Here is a 16,143-nt window from a genome sequence, read left to right on the forward strand (position 1 = left end):
CTTGTTATACTTGCTTGAAATGTCTGACTGTGGCTTCCATTACAAACAAACTTATGAAGCATCCTCTCCCACTGTCGTAAACTTTTGACTATTAAAAAACAAGCACACAATAAAACTTTCTACTTTGAAACTTGATTTAAAAATCAGGTGTTTGGGCAAAGAGGTTTGCTAATGTTGAACACAGGCCTTCAGTCACAGGTACAAGTGAAGTGTGTGATGGATGAGATTCATATCTATATGTGTGTGTATACACATACATATATACGTGTGTGTGTGTATCTATTTTCTTCTTCCCAATGCTTCCTCCACAAGTCAGATGACTGGAGGGATAGCACCACACCTAACATACAGTCAGGAGGATAAAGAGGCTTCAGGACTCTGGCAAGGCCAGTGACTTGTGCGGAGTGCTGGAGCCCCCTTGTAGCATCGGGGATTAATCATCACCCTTTGCCGCCTGAATGTTTTTCTACTCACTGCGTCTCATCTGCAAGCATGGCAGGAAGGCGAGTGTCTGCCGCACAGACAGCTGTGGTGAGAGATTTGGAGCGAGAGAGCTGTTCTCGACCACCCACACGTCCCTGCCCAGTGTGGGCTGGGTTCCGGCTGCCTGGCCTCTGCTAACCTCCAGGCTGACTCACGGGGCTTGTTACCTCCTCACATCCTCTGCCTGGGCACGGTTTGTACCACGGGCGGAGCTCCCCAGGATTGAGAAGGCATCAGCCTCCTTCTGGGGGCCTTGCAGCTGTGGGAGAGAAGAATTTGCTTGGCTGTCTCCTCAGCCCCCTGGCTTTGTAGGATTGGGGAGAATGACTTGTAGTCAAGTCCACACTTCCTGTCTTCCATCTGGGACCTCTCTACCCCTCCAGCTTATTGAAGTACTGGCCTACAATTCTGCCTACCCTAGGCCAATCTGCTGTCTTATTCAAGCCCATTACCCTTTAGGGAAGGAGCTATCTCGGCCAAGCTCAGATAATCATTGCTCTGGTTTAAATGTAATTGTTCCCATTGAACAACTGCAGGAGTTTAATTCCCTAAGTCATATGTTACTAACAGGAAGATGTTGGCCGCTTGATCTGACTGTGGTGTTTAGAAAGGGGTCACTGGAAAGCGATTGCGTTATGTCATTAGAACGATGGACCATGATTTAATCCTGGTGGCTTTCTAAGGAGTCAGCGATGACACGGAAGTGCACATGAACTCCACGAGCAGCTCAGGATATCACGAGAACTCTCATGAATCCTTCACGTGGCTCTCACTCACCTGTGCCATTTGGACCTTCAGTCCCCCAAACTCACAGCCAAATAACCCCTTTTCCTTTATAAAGTAACTGTACCAGTATTTAGTCATAGGAAGGAACATGGGCCAATGCACCTATCTTAAACAGGAAGGTGGCTGTAGGTGTGGATGGGGCTTTGGTTGAGTGAGATAAAATTTCCCCTGGGGAACAGGCCCTGGCCTGAGGCTCTGCTCTGTGTGGATCACAGGATAAGAAGGGAAGGAGAAAACGAAGCCGTCCATATTCCTACACCACTTCCCTCTGTGGCTTCCTTCCAAGCAAACTAACTCAAACCCCATCTTGCTTCCATTTCTTGGAGTTCATGTCAATACATGCCATTTTATATGATCGTATGCACGTAGCTATTGAGCCTCTCGGTCCTCTCCCAAGAATATCCTCCTTCGGTCGCACTGCGTGAATCCGTCTTCATTGCCTGAGATCCTACTCGGCATCTCGAGAACATTCTGATACTTGCAGACATGCCTCGCTCGATTCAGCCTTGGGCTTTTGGGCTGAGAGCCGCTCCGTGGAGTCCCAGTGTGATTTCTGGATGTTGGGTCGCTCACACTTGGAGCTGTGTCAGCGGCTCCGTGCCCTTCGTCCCTGTTGTCCGCAGTGCTCGCGCCCCCGGGGTGGGCTGACATGGAGGCTGGAGGCCGCACGCCGGGACTCCACGCGCATTGAGGAGGACTCCTCTCTCTACAGGTTAAGTTCCGGGTGGATATGAGACTTTCCTGGATTTTTTCCAACAGAAACAAATCAGAAACGAAACCACATTTTTACCTTCTCTTGGAACTTTCAGGAGAAAGCTCTCCTAATGGCAGTTTCTCTTTCTTCCTCTTCTCTCTGTCCGTCTCCCTCTTTCCTCCCTTCATCTCTTTCTTTCCCTCCCTCTCTCTCTTCTTCTCCTTCCCTCCCTTCCTTCCTCCCTTTCTCCCTCCCTCCTTCCCTTTATCCCTCTCTCCCACCCTCCTCCCTCTCTCCCACCCTCCTCCCTCCCTCCCCCTCCCTCCTCCCTCCTTTTCTTTCTCCCTCCCCCTCCCTCTCCTTCCTCACTCCCTCCCTCCCCCCTCCCCCTCTCTCCCTCCCCCTCCTTCCTCCCCCCCTTCCTTCCTCCCTTTCCCCCTCCCTCCCTCCCCCTCCTCCATCTCCCTCCATCCCTCCATCCCTCCCTCCCTGCCTCCCTCCCTTCCTTCCTTCCTTCTTTCCTTCCTTCCTTCCTTCCTCCCCTCCCTCCTCCCTCCCTACCCCTCCCTCCTCCCTCCCTTCCTTCCTCCCTTTCCCCTTCCCTCCCTCCCCCTTCCCTCCTCCCTCCCTCCCTCTCCCACCCTCCCCCTCCTTCCCTCCCTCCCTCCCTCCCTCCCTCCCTCCTCCCTCCCTCCTTCCCTCCTCCCTCCCCCCTCCTCCCCCTCCCTCCCCTCCCTCCCTCCTTCCTTCTTTCTTTCCTTCCTTCCTTCCTTCCTTCCTTCCTTCCTTCCTTCCTTCCTTCCTTTCTCCCTTCCTTCCTTCCTCCCTTTCTCCCTCCCTCCCTCCCTTTCTCCCTCACCTCCCTCCTCCCTCCCTCCCTTCCTTCCTCCCTTCTCCCTCCCTCCCTCCCTCCCTCCCTCCCTCCCTCCCTCCCTCCCTCCCTCCCTCCTTCTCTCCCTCCTCTCATTGCTGGGGATACAAGCCAGGGCATCCTCTCAACAGGCTTTTAAAGGTCCAAGCAGTGATGAAAATCAAAAGGGGCTCGTGGCACAGTGCTCACAGTCCAAACGAGTGGACCTGTTTTACATGGAAGTCCTAAGCGAGCCTTGGCTGGACAGGGGGCCCACGCCCCTTCCTCGCAATTCCCGCTGGGTGCCCCACAGTGGCCCATGGTGAGACGCTGCGCTCAAATAGCTTCCAGCATTGCCCGTGGTTCTGTGATGCCGTGGGCCATTCCCTGAAAAGAAATACAGCCATGGATTGTGTTACACTCTAAATTGTATTTAAAAACTAAATGTGAGAAGACAATTGAGCACGCCGCACACTCCATCCATCACTGGCGTGCGGGCAGCTTTTATTGGCTCGCTGTCAAAGTGCTGTGCTCTCGCTGAAGACCCGGGAGAGATGCGCTGTATGGCGGCCCTCGACTCCAGGACGCGTCAGAAATTCCCATTCCCCCAGCTCTGCGCAGCACAGCCGGCAGAGGGGAGTTACACCGGGAGGGAGAGCGGGCTTCTCCCACCACAGCCGAGGTCAACGAGCCCCAGCAGGAGCACTGGAGAGAGAACAGGAAGAACCACAGCCTTGGCTCTTTGTCAAAATTAAGATGGAAAATAAATTTTAAATCAGCCTAATTTGTAATTCCTCCAGTATTCTAATCCCGGCAGTCAACATCTCCCTGCTTTCCATCGATAGCTCTTAATTTTTCTATTGTATCGTTCTTGTAGAGGTGATATGCAGAGGGGTTACTGTTACATGAGTCAGGAAATGAGTACCATTCTTTTGGGACCATATCACCCCTTCCCTCACTCTCTCCCAGTTTTTCCCTCCAGTTTCATAGAGTTCATTTTCCACATCGTGTCTAGTGTCTGTTGTATTTGTTCACCCATTTTTTCTACCTTTTCTGTGCCTCCCCTTACCCTCCTAAAGACAAACTAAGAAGACAAATGGAAAAGGAAGCAAAAACAGCAACTGAAAAGATCTGTCGTTTCCTTTTCTTGGAGTGCATTTCATAAAAGATTATTTCATATGATCATCTGCACATAGCTATTGAGCCTTTGTGATCCGCTCCTACACATAGCCTCCTTTGGTCCCAACGTGTGAATGTCGAGAGACCTCCATTATGCATCCTGTCCCGGTGTATGTATGTATAGATGTTATTTATTTATTTCACCACTCAGTGTATTTACTTGTGGATTTGTAAGCACATCCTAGTTATGACAAGTGAGGGAAACCATGTCACCTAGGTTTTTCATATTTCCTGCCAATGAGGAAAGAAGGCTTGAACTCGCACAGTGACTGAAATTTCACAATTTACCGCGCTGCCGTTTAGTTTAATTGGATTCAAACTCCAACCACTTTGCATCTGAATCCTGGTGCTCGGGCAGCGCAGACCCAGAGCGCTCTGGAAGTTACAGTGAGGGAGCCTGGCTCAGGCCCCCACCCTCCTCTCCACCACCCTCCCCTCCACCCTCCCATGGCTCTTCTGTGGGGGACATTAGACATGGTACCGCCTGCCCTGACTCCTGGTGGGGGCCAAAAACCCGATGCTGGCATGGTGGGAAGCGAGGTCAAGCCTTGTGCACACGCTTTCCTCCTGTCCCTAGACGCAGCGGCCTCTGATCACAGACTCACCTAGCAGAGCAGCGTCTGCCCACCGGCCCATCCCCGCAGAGACTCACGGGCTCTGCACGGCGACACTCCCTTCACGGGCTCATATTCTGTTCACTGCCACACACTGTTCCCAGAACAGCAGCGAATGAAGCATGCTTTCTACTCCCACCTGCCAACCAGGGTGACAGGAGGCTGCGCATGCTTATCTAGTCTCAGCGTGAGGCCAGGGGTGCGGTGGCCTATGTGCGTCTGCATACTGAGCCACGATCCTTGCGGAGTGCAGGCCTGGAGTCCTCTGGATGTGAGGGTGAGATGGGAAAGCCTGACAGTGCATGTGCCCGTCTGCTGAGATTGCAGGCCTGGGCCACCGCACCTGGCATATTCAAGGCTTTCCAGGAACATGCTAGAACTTCCCCTGAATAGCACTGGGAATTATGGCTGGATGGTGTCTGCGGTCTTGCTGACGTTTGGACTCTCCAGTCCCCCAAAGCATTCTAGACACAGGGGGCTATGACAAAGGACTTGCAAGTCGGAAGGTCAGCCATCGTGGCGTGTGCCTGATTCCCACACTCGACGGCAAGTCCCTGGCCAGCCTAGGCCGTGTGACAAGACCCCGACGAAACAACACAGCAAAATCACCAAGCGAAACAACAAAAAGCAAGACAGGAACGCTCCATGTTTGGACTCATTATCAACATGTGCACTGTGAACACGGCTTTTTATTTCATAACAATGAAGGAGCGCTTCTACTTGCCTTCTGTTTTCAGCCAGTGCCTTCAAATCACTCACCGAGATTGGAATTTTTCAGATACCTTTAAAACTATCATGTTGGCATTTTTAGACTTTCTGTAGTTCTGGGCTCACTACCTGCTCCCCGCCCCCCCCCCCTCCCCAGAGACACACACACAACCAATATGAATGATACTGGATATAAGAGAATGTCAGAACTAGAAAAACTAGACTGGAGTTTAAGAAATATCCTATTATGAACAAACTTTTAAAAGGGAAAATCCAAGCGAAGTTCATAAACAAACCAAAGTGATGATTTGAAAGTGTACAATTCAAGCTATTCAGGCAAATTCAGGCACATAAATACACTTTTACTTTTCCCTTTCTAGTCTGAATGATTTCTTCCCCCCTTGCCAAATTGTTGTGCTCAGGACTTACTTGCAGGACAACATTGAAAAATGGGAATGGGACTGAAAGTGTTCATTTTCACCACTGCTGTTCAACTTTCTACGGAAAGGAATGGATCTTGGAGAAAAAATTTCCATGGAATTGGCAGAAACTAAGATCAGTGGCTCATCAATACTTGCATCACTAAGGTTACACTTTCGGGTAGGTTTGCTGTATGGACTATACGTGTTTAGGGATATAGAAATAATGCAGTAGTTCTTGTATAGGGGGACAATGAATATCTCAAGACTAGGCTCAAAGAAATCTGGGTCTACTTTCTGGATTTTTTTAAAAAAGAGGTTTCACTATGTAACCCAGGCTAGTCCTAAACCTGGAGTCCTTCTGCTTCAGTCTTTAGAGTGATGGGATTACAGGCATGCAGTGACTTGCCTGGTTTGGGTTTATTTTCTGATAAGAGCCCATCGACTCGACTCTAAATTGTTTTTAAAATTGGGATTACTGATTTTGAGAGTGAAGCTTCTCTTGGGAACTTGTAGTTCTTGTTATTCACGAGGAAGCTTTAAAGAGGGGGTAAATAGAGAGCTGACGATGGCTGACAGCTGGAAAAGTGACAGCTGGCACAAGAGAAAGTGGAAGAAAACTGAGCTAAGTGGAATGCAGGGAATGGACAAATCAAATGGGAAATGGTTTTAATGGACTGACCGTTGAACTCAGGACCTTGTGCTTGCCATGTAGATGCTCTACTGCTTGAGTCATGTCCCCCCAGCATTTTTTTGCTTTTTTTTTTTCTTCAGTATTATCTAGTGCTTTTTTTCAATCTGGGATAGCCTGGATTGTAAGCCCTCCCTCCCCCTTTACAGCTGTGATTATAGACATGAACCAACTGCCCCAGCTTTTGTAAATTTTTTCTTTTGAGAAGGGGTTTTTGCTAACTTTCTCCTGAGTTGGTTTGAAACAGCAATCCTCCTGTGCTTCACCTCCATCGTAGGTGGGATTACAGGTGTGTACACATGCACCAGGCTCTCTGTAAATTCTGATTATTATTTCCACTGGCCCGACAGCATCATTGCTTCTCCCAAAAACGTGATTATGTAATTTATAACCTTTTTTGTTTGCTTATCTTACGGAGTTCATTTCCTGCCCCAATTCTCCCCTTGACCCTGTAAGCAGAGTAGGGACTGGGGCATTTAGAATTGTTTGGGGTAGCACGATCAATAAGTCTTAAATTTTTTTTTATTGTATTGTTAAGGTGGTATACCCAGAGGTTACTGTTTCCTAAGTCAGGCAATGAGCACATTTCTTTTTGGGCAATGTCATCGATTAATAATTCCTATGATGACCTCGATTCAGTTAAAAGATAAAAATTGTGTTTGGCACATTTAACAGACTTCTATAGCCACACACTTTTAAAGTTCTCAGTGGGAAAGTTTCAGTTTCAAGGGTTTTTCTGTCAGTACCATGCATTTTGTTCCTTGTCAGTGCTGGGGAATTTAGTTGTTATATGAAATAATCGGAAAATCTTTTAAAACAGAGTCCTTAAAACTCATTCATGATGGAGGGGACAGGGAAAGCATGTAACACAATACTTTACCCTTTGTATGTGGAGTGATGTGGTTTTATTTCTCCAGGATATTTGAGGATAGCTCAGACAGTACATATTTAGATCAGATGAATATTTCCTAAGCAATTCTGTTTTGGGAATCCCCATTATTGTTATTATTATTTTTTGCCAGTCCTGGGGCTTGAACGCAGGGCCTGAGCACTATCCCTGGCTTCTTTTTGCTCAAGGCCAGCATTCTACCACTTGAGCCACAGCACCACTTCGGGCTTTTTTTCTATATATGTGATGCTGAGGAATTGAACCCAGGGCTTCATGTAGGTGAGGCAAGCACTATACCACTAGGCCACATTCCCAGCCCCTCCCCATCATTTACTGTCTATTCCAGAAAACTTTTGAGAAAGGAGGCAAGCAGTAGGTATAAACCAGTAATGTCTTGGGCACACTGAAATAGATAGGTCATTCTTATTAAAACCATTTAGACCACTTGATATTTTATTCTCAGTGTTATTTTGGGTTTGTCATAGAAAAAAATAAATAATAAAAGGAACTTTATATTCATATTATAAACCAAACTTTTCGTGGAGAAGAACACGATGAGGGTTCACTGTTGTGGCGAAGGCCCTTCCGGTCCTCCTGTGTGCTTTCCCAGAGTATTCTGTGTGGCAAGGTTGGACCGGGGCCAACCTCAGTCAGTTTGCTACTGAGTGTGTGAAGGACAGAGCTCCTGGTGGGTTTACATGCACATAAAGACCCAGCCAAACAGGAGCCCAGGTTTCATGGGCCATTCTCATGGGTCTCCCAGACGTCATAGCAGCCAGGGATCACCTCACCAGAGCTCACAGTGGGGAATGGTCCTAAGAGGTAGTTGTGGCTGGACTCCTTTCTAAGAACTAAGCAGGCGAAATTCTGTCATTAGAATTTCCTTGGGGCTTGGGATATATCCTAGTGGCAAGAGTGCCTGCCTCGGATACACGAGGCCCTAGGTTCGATTCCCCAGCACCACATATACAGAAAACGGCCAGAAGCGGCGCTGTGGCTCAAGTGGCAGAGTGCTAGCCTTGAGCGGGAAGAAGCCAGGGACAGTGCTCAGGCCCTGAGTCCAAGGCCCAGGACTGGCAAAAAAAAAAAAAAAAAAAAAAAAAAAAAGAATTTCCTTGATAAATGTCAATCAAACAATATCACGAGCATATATAATCAGGAGAATGGCGATTATGAAAGGCTAAAGGTTAAGGCTGATGAAAAAGTCAGACATGATTTCCTTTAGGTGAATGTGCTCAAGTTTCCCTGTTGGACTTCATGGGGTTTTACAGTTAATAATCACTGTCCAATAGAGATGACTGTTGAATGCCGGAGATTGTGAATGCGTGACGCGAGTGGTAAGGAAGGCTGGTGGAACAATTGAGAACAGCACTGTAGTCCCTTTCATCTGCATTTTGCGCTTTTGTTTACCTACTATTAACCATGATCTGAATACGCTAAATGGAAAAATTCCAGAAATAAACAATTCATAGGTTGAAAATTGTGTGCTATTCTGGGTAATGTGAACTCTCACGTTATCCCTTGTATGTAACAAATGTGTTGCATAAGAAAGCAGCTTCAAAATGTTTTTGTTCACAGTATAAAGCATTGTGAAAAGAGATATTACAAAGGTTGGTAAAATTATATTGTCATTATCTTTAAGTAGTGGTACAAAGTGGTTACCATTCAGTTTTAAAGACTTTTCTGCATCATGCTTTTCAGGAAATGTTGATTTATCCTTTTATAGTTTTCTTCCTTTTTTTTTTTCTGGTGCCAGTCTGAGGCTTGAGCTCAGGGCCTGGGCATTTTGTCCCAAAGCATTTCTGTTCAAGGCTAGCACTCTACACTTGAGCCACAGCTCCAGTTCTAGCTCTTTTGATGATTTATTAGAGATAAGGGACTTTCCTGGCTGGACTAGCTTCAAACCATGATCTTCAGATCCCAGCCTCCTGAGTAGCTAGAATTACAAGTGTGAGCCACCAGCGCCTGGCTGGGAAGTTATTTCTTAGCTTCTGTTATAATATGTGAAACTCTTTTAACACGTTTCTAGGTAGGGGTATAAGCAATAACTCATTGTTTGCATCCTAGAAACTCGAAGAACTCTGATTAAAGAGCACATTAAGAATGGCATTTTGAAGGTTCTGCTTTATCTTCATGTACTCATTTGCTCAAAATAGTTTGTCAAAATTGTCAAAAGTGCGTCACTGTAGGGTTAGCCTTCTTGGGTTCAAATTTGGCACTCCATAACTTACCAACTGTGACTTTAAGTACATTCCTTAGTTTCTATATACCTTAGTTGGCTCTTGAAAAATAAGTATAATACTACTACACAGGTTATTGTGAAGATTGAATTAGGTAATATACAAAGTGTTTAGCCCAGTGGCTTGTATATGAAAAACCAGTTCATGTTTGTCACTAAGGCAATGACTGCTGCTATTTCTACCACTATCACTGTTATTGTGTACTAATGGATACCCAGTACTGGCCAAGAAAGAGGGGCAGTGTAAGATCAATGCAAAGAGGTTGGAGTGATACCAGTGTAAATGAGCTTTATACCACTATCATATTTGCTATTTCTTTGTAGGGGGTGGTGGTGGAGGGATAAGATCAAGAAAGGGAGAAGGAGCCATGGACCATCAATGTGATTTTGATATGTGGATAGACAAAGCACCGAGGCAGTATATTTTAAGCTCTGTGCTCATTCTTTGCTTTTAATTAGGCAATCCCAGTTGATGACACTGCATTGAAAGCAAGTTTCAACTGCTTGGGGATTGGTAAGGGGAAGACATATCTGGAGAAGGGATCGACTGCGCTTTATAGTTCACGTCTTACTTTTGCAGGAAACAGTGAGCCCAAAGGTCTTGATGAGAAAGAAAGGGTACCCCTGAAGCCACACTTCTTTCTCCTGAGCAAAATTACCGACTCTGCTTATAGTTAGTTCTGGACTGGATAAGTTCTACTCCATGTTACAAGACAACAAATGAGCTAGAGGACATTTCCCATCATGTGATAAAAATGGGACAATGGATGGCGTTCTTCCTGATTAAAAACTTGTCAGAACAAGAGAGATCCTTGTGTTTATCATCATTCACAAATCCAGCTGGAGGGCAGCTGTTTGCGGTGTGAATAATGACAGCTGAGCCAGTTCAAAGAGTCATTTCTAAGACTCAGTCCCCTGCAAGAAACAGTTGGGAAGCCAGTGCTACCATTCCTAATTGAGACAATCCTGTGGTAAATTCCTGGCTCAGGACGACCGAGCTAAGCTCTTCATCAATTCACTCCCCTGGATGCCTGGAATTTTGTGAGGTTATCATTACCTGCTAAGAGGTGAATGTTTGGCATTTGCTGATTTCTGCCCCTTCTTGACATTTGAATGAATAACTGATAAAAATGTGTGTCTATTGGCATTAAACCATAATCCATGGCTAATACTGTCCGCACAGAATGGAGGGTAATGACTACAAGAGGTTCACTGGAGAAAAGTGCTCAGTGTTTCCTAAGAGTAACAGCTTCCTCTTCTTCCCTTCTTCCATTTTCTCTCCTCCTCCACCGCTTCCTCCTCCTCTTTTCCTCTTCTTCCTTTTCTTTCTCCTCTTCCTTCTCCTCCTACTTCTCTTCTTCCTCTTCCTTCTCCTCCTCTTCCTTCTCTTCCTCTCTGTCTTCCTTTCTTTCCTTCAGTCAGTTCTGGGAGTCAAACCCAGAGGCTCAAGAGTATTCAGAAGTCTTCCGCCTCTTATCTCTCTCCCCTAGCCATTTCTTTTTTCTTTTATTTTTATTAAATAGAACCTTTTAGTCCATATCTCAAAGTACCTAGGAAGAAATTTTTTATATAACCTGGAATATGTCCTTTTGCCAACAATGCTACCTGATAGCCATCGTATACAGAGAAATAAAAATCATAAACTTGACGTCTGAACCAATTAGTCAGAAGGGAACATTTTAAAATGTTCCTAACCTTAAGTGATTCATGTCATTAACTTTCTCCCTGTGGAGAGCAGCATCTACATTGTATGATTCTATGGAAGTACTTTTTTATTTCCTGAAAGTTCCATTTTAGAGCCTGCTTCTTACCTTTCACATTCCTTTTTAATATAGGAAAGGCAGAGATCTCTGATAGAAGTTATTCTTCTATTGTGCTTTGGATTAAAAATAAAAAAATATAAGTGGTAGATACTACTTTCACTCAGCTTCCTATTCAGCTCCAAAGGAAAACAAATAACCTCATGGAACACATCATGACTTGAAGGCCCAGGAAGTGATACACCTCAGGTAGTATCCCGAAGCAGGGTCCTGAGTGTTCTCTGACAACCTCAGGAGAAATAAAGAGACCACTCTTTGCCAAACATTTCATCTTCGGTGGTCATAGACCCAGGGCCTAGGGTCACGGCGGATATTTGCTTCATTCTTTTTTTCTGTGCAAAACGAATCTATTGTACCAGATCAAATCAAGTGTACCTTTTATCTCTGACATTATTTCTGGTTATCTTTTTCACTCCCCAGCATAAGTGACTACTCAGCAGGTTTGAAGCTGTGACCTCAGCTCAGTTAAAAAATAACCTTTGGGTTTGTTAACCTGTTCCCACCTAATGAGCACGAATCGAGAAGAAAGTCATGCAGCGCACTTCCACTTGCTTTCAGTTCCATTAACAAGCATAAACATACACAGGACTTACAGCCTACGAGGAAAACAGAGAGCCTGAAGTCTATTTGACTGTGCAATCCAAAATGCCCTTATTGAGTTTTTTTCCTTCCCAATTTTATGGTCTCAAAAGAACAGTAGATCAATAAGTATTCTGAGGCAGAAATTTAAAGGATGACCTGACTTCAAGTCCCTTCCTGACAGCTCTTTATCTGTCAAGTTAATAGTTTGGTTTCTCCACCTTAGTCGCCAATGTGCCATTTGTTAAATCCTCTCACAGGGCGTAGGATGGAGAGTTGACAGTTCCCATTATTTAATAGACTCCAAAGGGGGAGTAAGAATGGTGAAGCCTAACTTCGATCGTTGTTGTTGTTTAGCAAGTCTGCAAGATGCCATCTCCAATTAACTTCAAAAAGCAAGGGAGAAGCCTGACTCAGGTAGTAGAGTGCCAGCCACAAGCAAGAAAGCTGAACACATTTGAGGCCCTAAGTTCAGGATACAGTCCCAGTATCAAGTGAGGGGAGGAGAGGAGAGAATGAACCAGAAGCAAATAACAAGTAGACTTCCCTTTGTGAAGAAACATCTTTGGAGAAACAGAATCAAACGCTCCCTTATATGACAAAAGGACCTTGTAGACATGGAAGAAGAGAGAATGGCTTTGAGAGAAGTGGACTCTGCTTCATAGTCTCTGAAACTGGTAAGAATAGAAATGTGTATTGTTTCAAGAGTAGAAAAAAATTGCGATAGCAAAGTAAGTTTTAAGTCACACAGGTAACGAAGGTGAAGATCTTGCATCTCCGTTACAAGGCGTCTGGTCTAGTGTAAAGCACAGACTTTTTTTCTAGGCTTGTCTAGGTGCGTTTTTCCTTCTGTTGTTTATAATTAAAAAAAATAAATGAATTTTGTGGTTATATGTATTTTAAGCAAACCACCACAACATATTCACCCATCCTCAAAGGGCATTGTATTTGTTCAAATAATAGAGCAATTTTGGCCTTTCCTTTGGAGGAAAATGGACCAACCTTCCCTATTGAGGGTTCTGGAATATACAAAAAGCTTCCTGGAAACTAAGTCAGTCTTTTCCTACAAACCAGCCCAAATTAAAGGTCTAAAAGAACTAGTCTCTTCTGCCACACAAATACCCTTCTGAACTCTACTGTTTTATTTATTTATTTTGTCAGTTATGGGGCTTGAACTTGGGGCCTGGGTGCTGTCCCTGAGCCTCTTTGTGTTCATGACTAGTACTCTACCACGTGAGCCACAGTACCCCTTTCAGTTTCTGAGTGGTTAATTGGAGATAAGAATCTCCAATTTTCTGCTGTTTCTCTGACTTTTCTGCCAAGGCCGGCTTCAAACCACCATCCTCAGATCTCAGCCTCTTGAGTAGCTAGGATTACAGACATGAGCCACCAGCCCTGGGCACTCTACCACTTTAAATGCCTTAATTGGTTAAATGTCACAGCTTTCTCTTCTCTGGCTCCACTTCTCGTATTTAATCAAACAAGAAGGCACCTCAGCCTCTTGCATCTATTTGCATCTCTTCAGGTGTTCTCCAGAAAAAAATATCATAATTCCTACATCTGGATTATCACCACTTAGCCAGCAATCATATCAAGAGTGCACATTCTTTCTAGACATTTCTATTGCATATTGTCCTTTTTCTCACTGGATCCTATCCTTTATTACATGGTGGGCCTCATTCACATATGGAAGCAAACTTAAATGACACTAATAATTAGGAGTTTTGGAGTTACCTTACTCTCTTCAACCCCCAAGTCCTGTCACCCTGTATACAAAACTGATACAATCTTTTTTAAAAGGGAAGGTATAAGAAGGGCATTTGTATAGTCAGGGGGGACTTCTGGTTCTCCTGTGCCTTTACAGCTAGTCCTGGAAGGTTGTGTCTATTTTTGCTCACTGGTGTATGTTGGGTTTAGAACAGTGCTTGGCACTGGTAAGTGCTCCGTGATAGTGTGATCTGTCCTTGGGCTATTTTGAGAAGTCCAAAGCTGTTGATAGAGAGTGGCCTATGGCTGGGATGGCAGAGGAGGTAGCCATACCCTGTGTCCAGCAACCAGGCATTACGAATCGCATCCAATATAGCATGATCATGCTCAGGACAATGAAGGTTGTAATCTGTCTACTGAATCCAAATAAGGAGAAATAAATAGGGAGATTTATGTTTCTATAACATGCTAATTGGATGCAGATTTTAGATTGTATCTGAAACAATTTATTAATCACCTTGCCGGAAAACTTCATCCTGTCCAAACATTTAAGAAAATAGAAATAAAAAGAATTCCTTCCCGTTTAATGATGTGACTAGTTGTACTGAAAGAATTGTGTCCTTGTTTGCCTCCACTGAAGAATTCTATTTGCTATTGTGCGCTAGTATGTTGAATGCCATGCAAAGAGAAAAAGTTAAAAAACAATACAGAAGTCATGGGCTTGCACAGGATGATTGGACGGTTTGCTGGATGATTGCTGATGGAGGGAATGCAGTTTTCGATTCTTCAAGCATAAGTTATCTGGCAGGGGCCAGGTGAAGAATGGGGGCTTTTCAACATGTCTAATTAGTATTCCAGTGTGTGTGAGACAAAGCTCTGCCACATGTAATCCGGGGTGGGGTTGGGGGGGGGCACCAGGACATGGTTCTTCTTTAAAGCCCATGCTATCAAAGTATCGAAGTAGAGTTGAAAACCAACCAACCAACCAACTGAGGACAAATCCCCTCAGAGGACTCATCAGCCTATCCAAGATGTTCCTCCTGGGAGGAGGCACAGTGATCACATAGTCCTAGTGCCCGTGGGGCGCTATGTCCATGAGAAGGATATAAGCAGACAACTAGTTAGAAACAGAGACAGAATTTAAATGTAGTCACATTTTCCTAGTATAGGATTGCCTATTCCCTTGTTTGGTCTTTCCTTTAAATATTATTCATTTTGAACTTAACTAGAAAAGGGCTCATTTCTGCCGTGAGATCAACTTAGGCTATGTTGGAAAAGCCAGATGGAGGTAAAGTCCTTCCTGTTGCGGGACTGTGCCTACAAGCCTTGTCTTTTGCAGGCCCACAATGGGCCTTTGTAGCATTGGTTGGGGAAATGGCCAAGATGTATGTTTTCATTCTGGGCCATTGTGGTACTTTGGGTGGCACTGATAGAATTAGGAGAGGGAGATTTGGGTTTTAAGAGTTTAATTATTTTTGCTCAGGCACTGATGTCATGTCAAGGGTCCAGGAACAAACAGCACAATTATTGTGTTATGGAGATTTCTTTAGGGCATTTAGAAAATTGAACAGAACGGATGAAATAAGAAATAAAGCCTCCAAATAAATGCTTAAAAGAATTATATAATGCCTTTGGAAGTAACTGGAATATTACATAGTCCTATAGCCTCCCAAAATTTTCAATGCAAACCCCAGATAGCATTAACACCTTCCAGAGTCCTACCTTTCCATACTTTGAAGAGAAATGATTATCCTCTGTTAGCATTTACTGTTTGTTATTTATTTTTATTTTGTTGCCAGTCCTGGGGCATGAACTCAGGGCCTGAGCACTGTCCCTGGCTTCTTTTTGCTCAAGGCTAGCACTCTGCCACTTGAACCACAGCACCACTTCTGGCCGTTTTCTGTATATGTGGTGCTGGGGAATCGAACCCAGGGCCTCATGTATACGAGGCAAGCACTCTTGTCACTAGGCCATATCCCCAGCCCCCAGTTATTGTTTTATACAATAGTAAATGTGCATTTTTGACACACTATTAATGTAGTAGATATGGAGGTGCAAGTCTGGACTCTCAACACTCAGGAGGCAGAGTACAATTAATATTCATTTAGGCTTGCATGCATATATTTTGGTGATTAATCACATATTAAACCTCATTGGAGAAAACGTCGCTGAGTGTTGATTCATTCTTGGCATCCTCTTCCCTTTAGACAATTTGCACTTCTACATGTGCAAGGGGTCAAGCCACTTGTGTTAACTTGTACCTCATTTTGTCGCCCTAGTCCTGCAAAACGTTTTGAAGCTGCGCCTGCATCTCGGTCTCTTCTGTCTAGCTTCCTCGTCGCTGTCTCATTACTAAGAATTGACATTTTTTCCACTATGGTGTTTCATACTTGTAATACCAGCCCTCAGGAGGTTGAGACAGGATGATTATGAGTTTGATGCCAACCTTGGCTTTCATAACAAGTTCTAAGCCAGTATTGACTAC

The sequence above is a fragment of the Perognathus longimembris genome, chromosome 19, assembly GCF_023159225.1.
Source record: "Perognathus longimembris pacificus isolate PPM17 chromosome 19, ASM2315922v1, whole genome shotgun sequence".
NCBI classification, from domain to species: domain Eukaryota; kingdom Metazoa; phylum Chordata; class Mammalia; order Rodentia; family Heteromyidae; genus Perognathus; species Perognathus longimembris.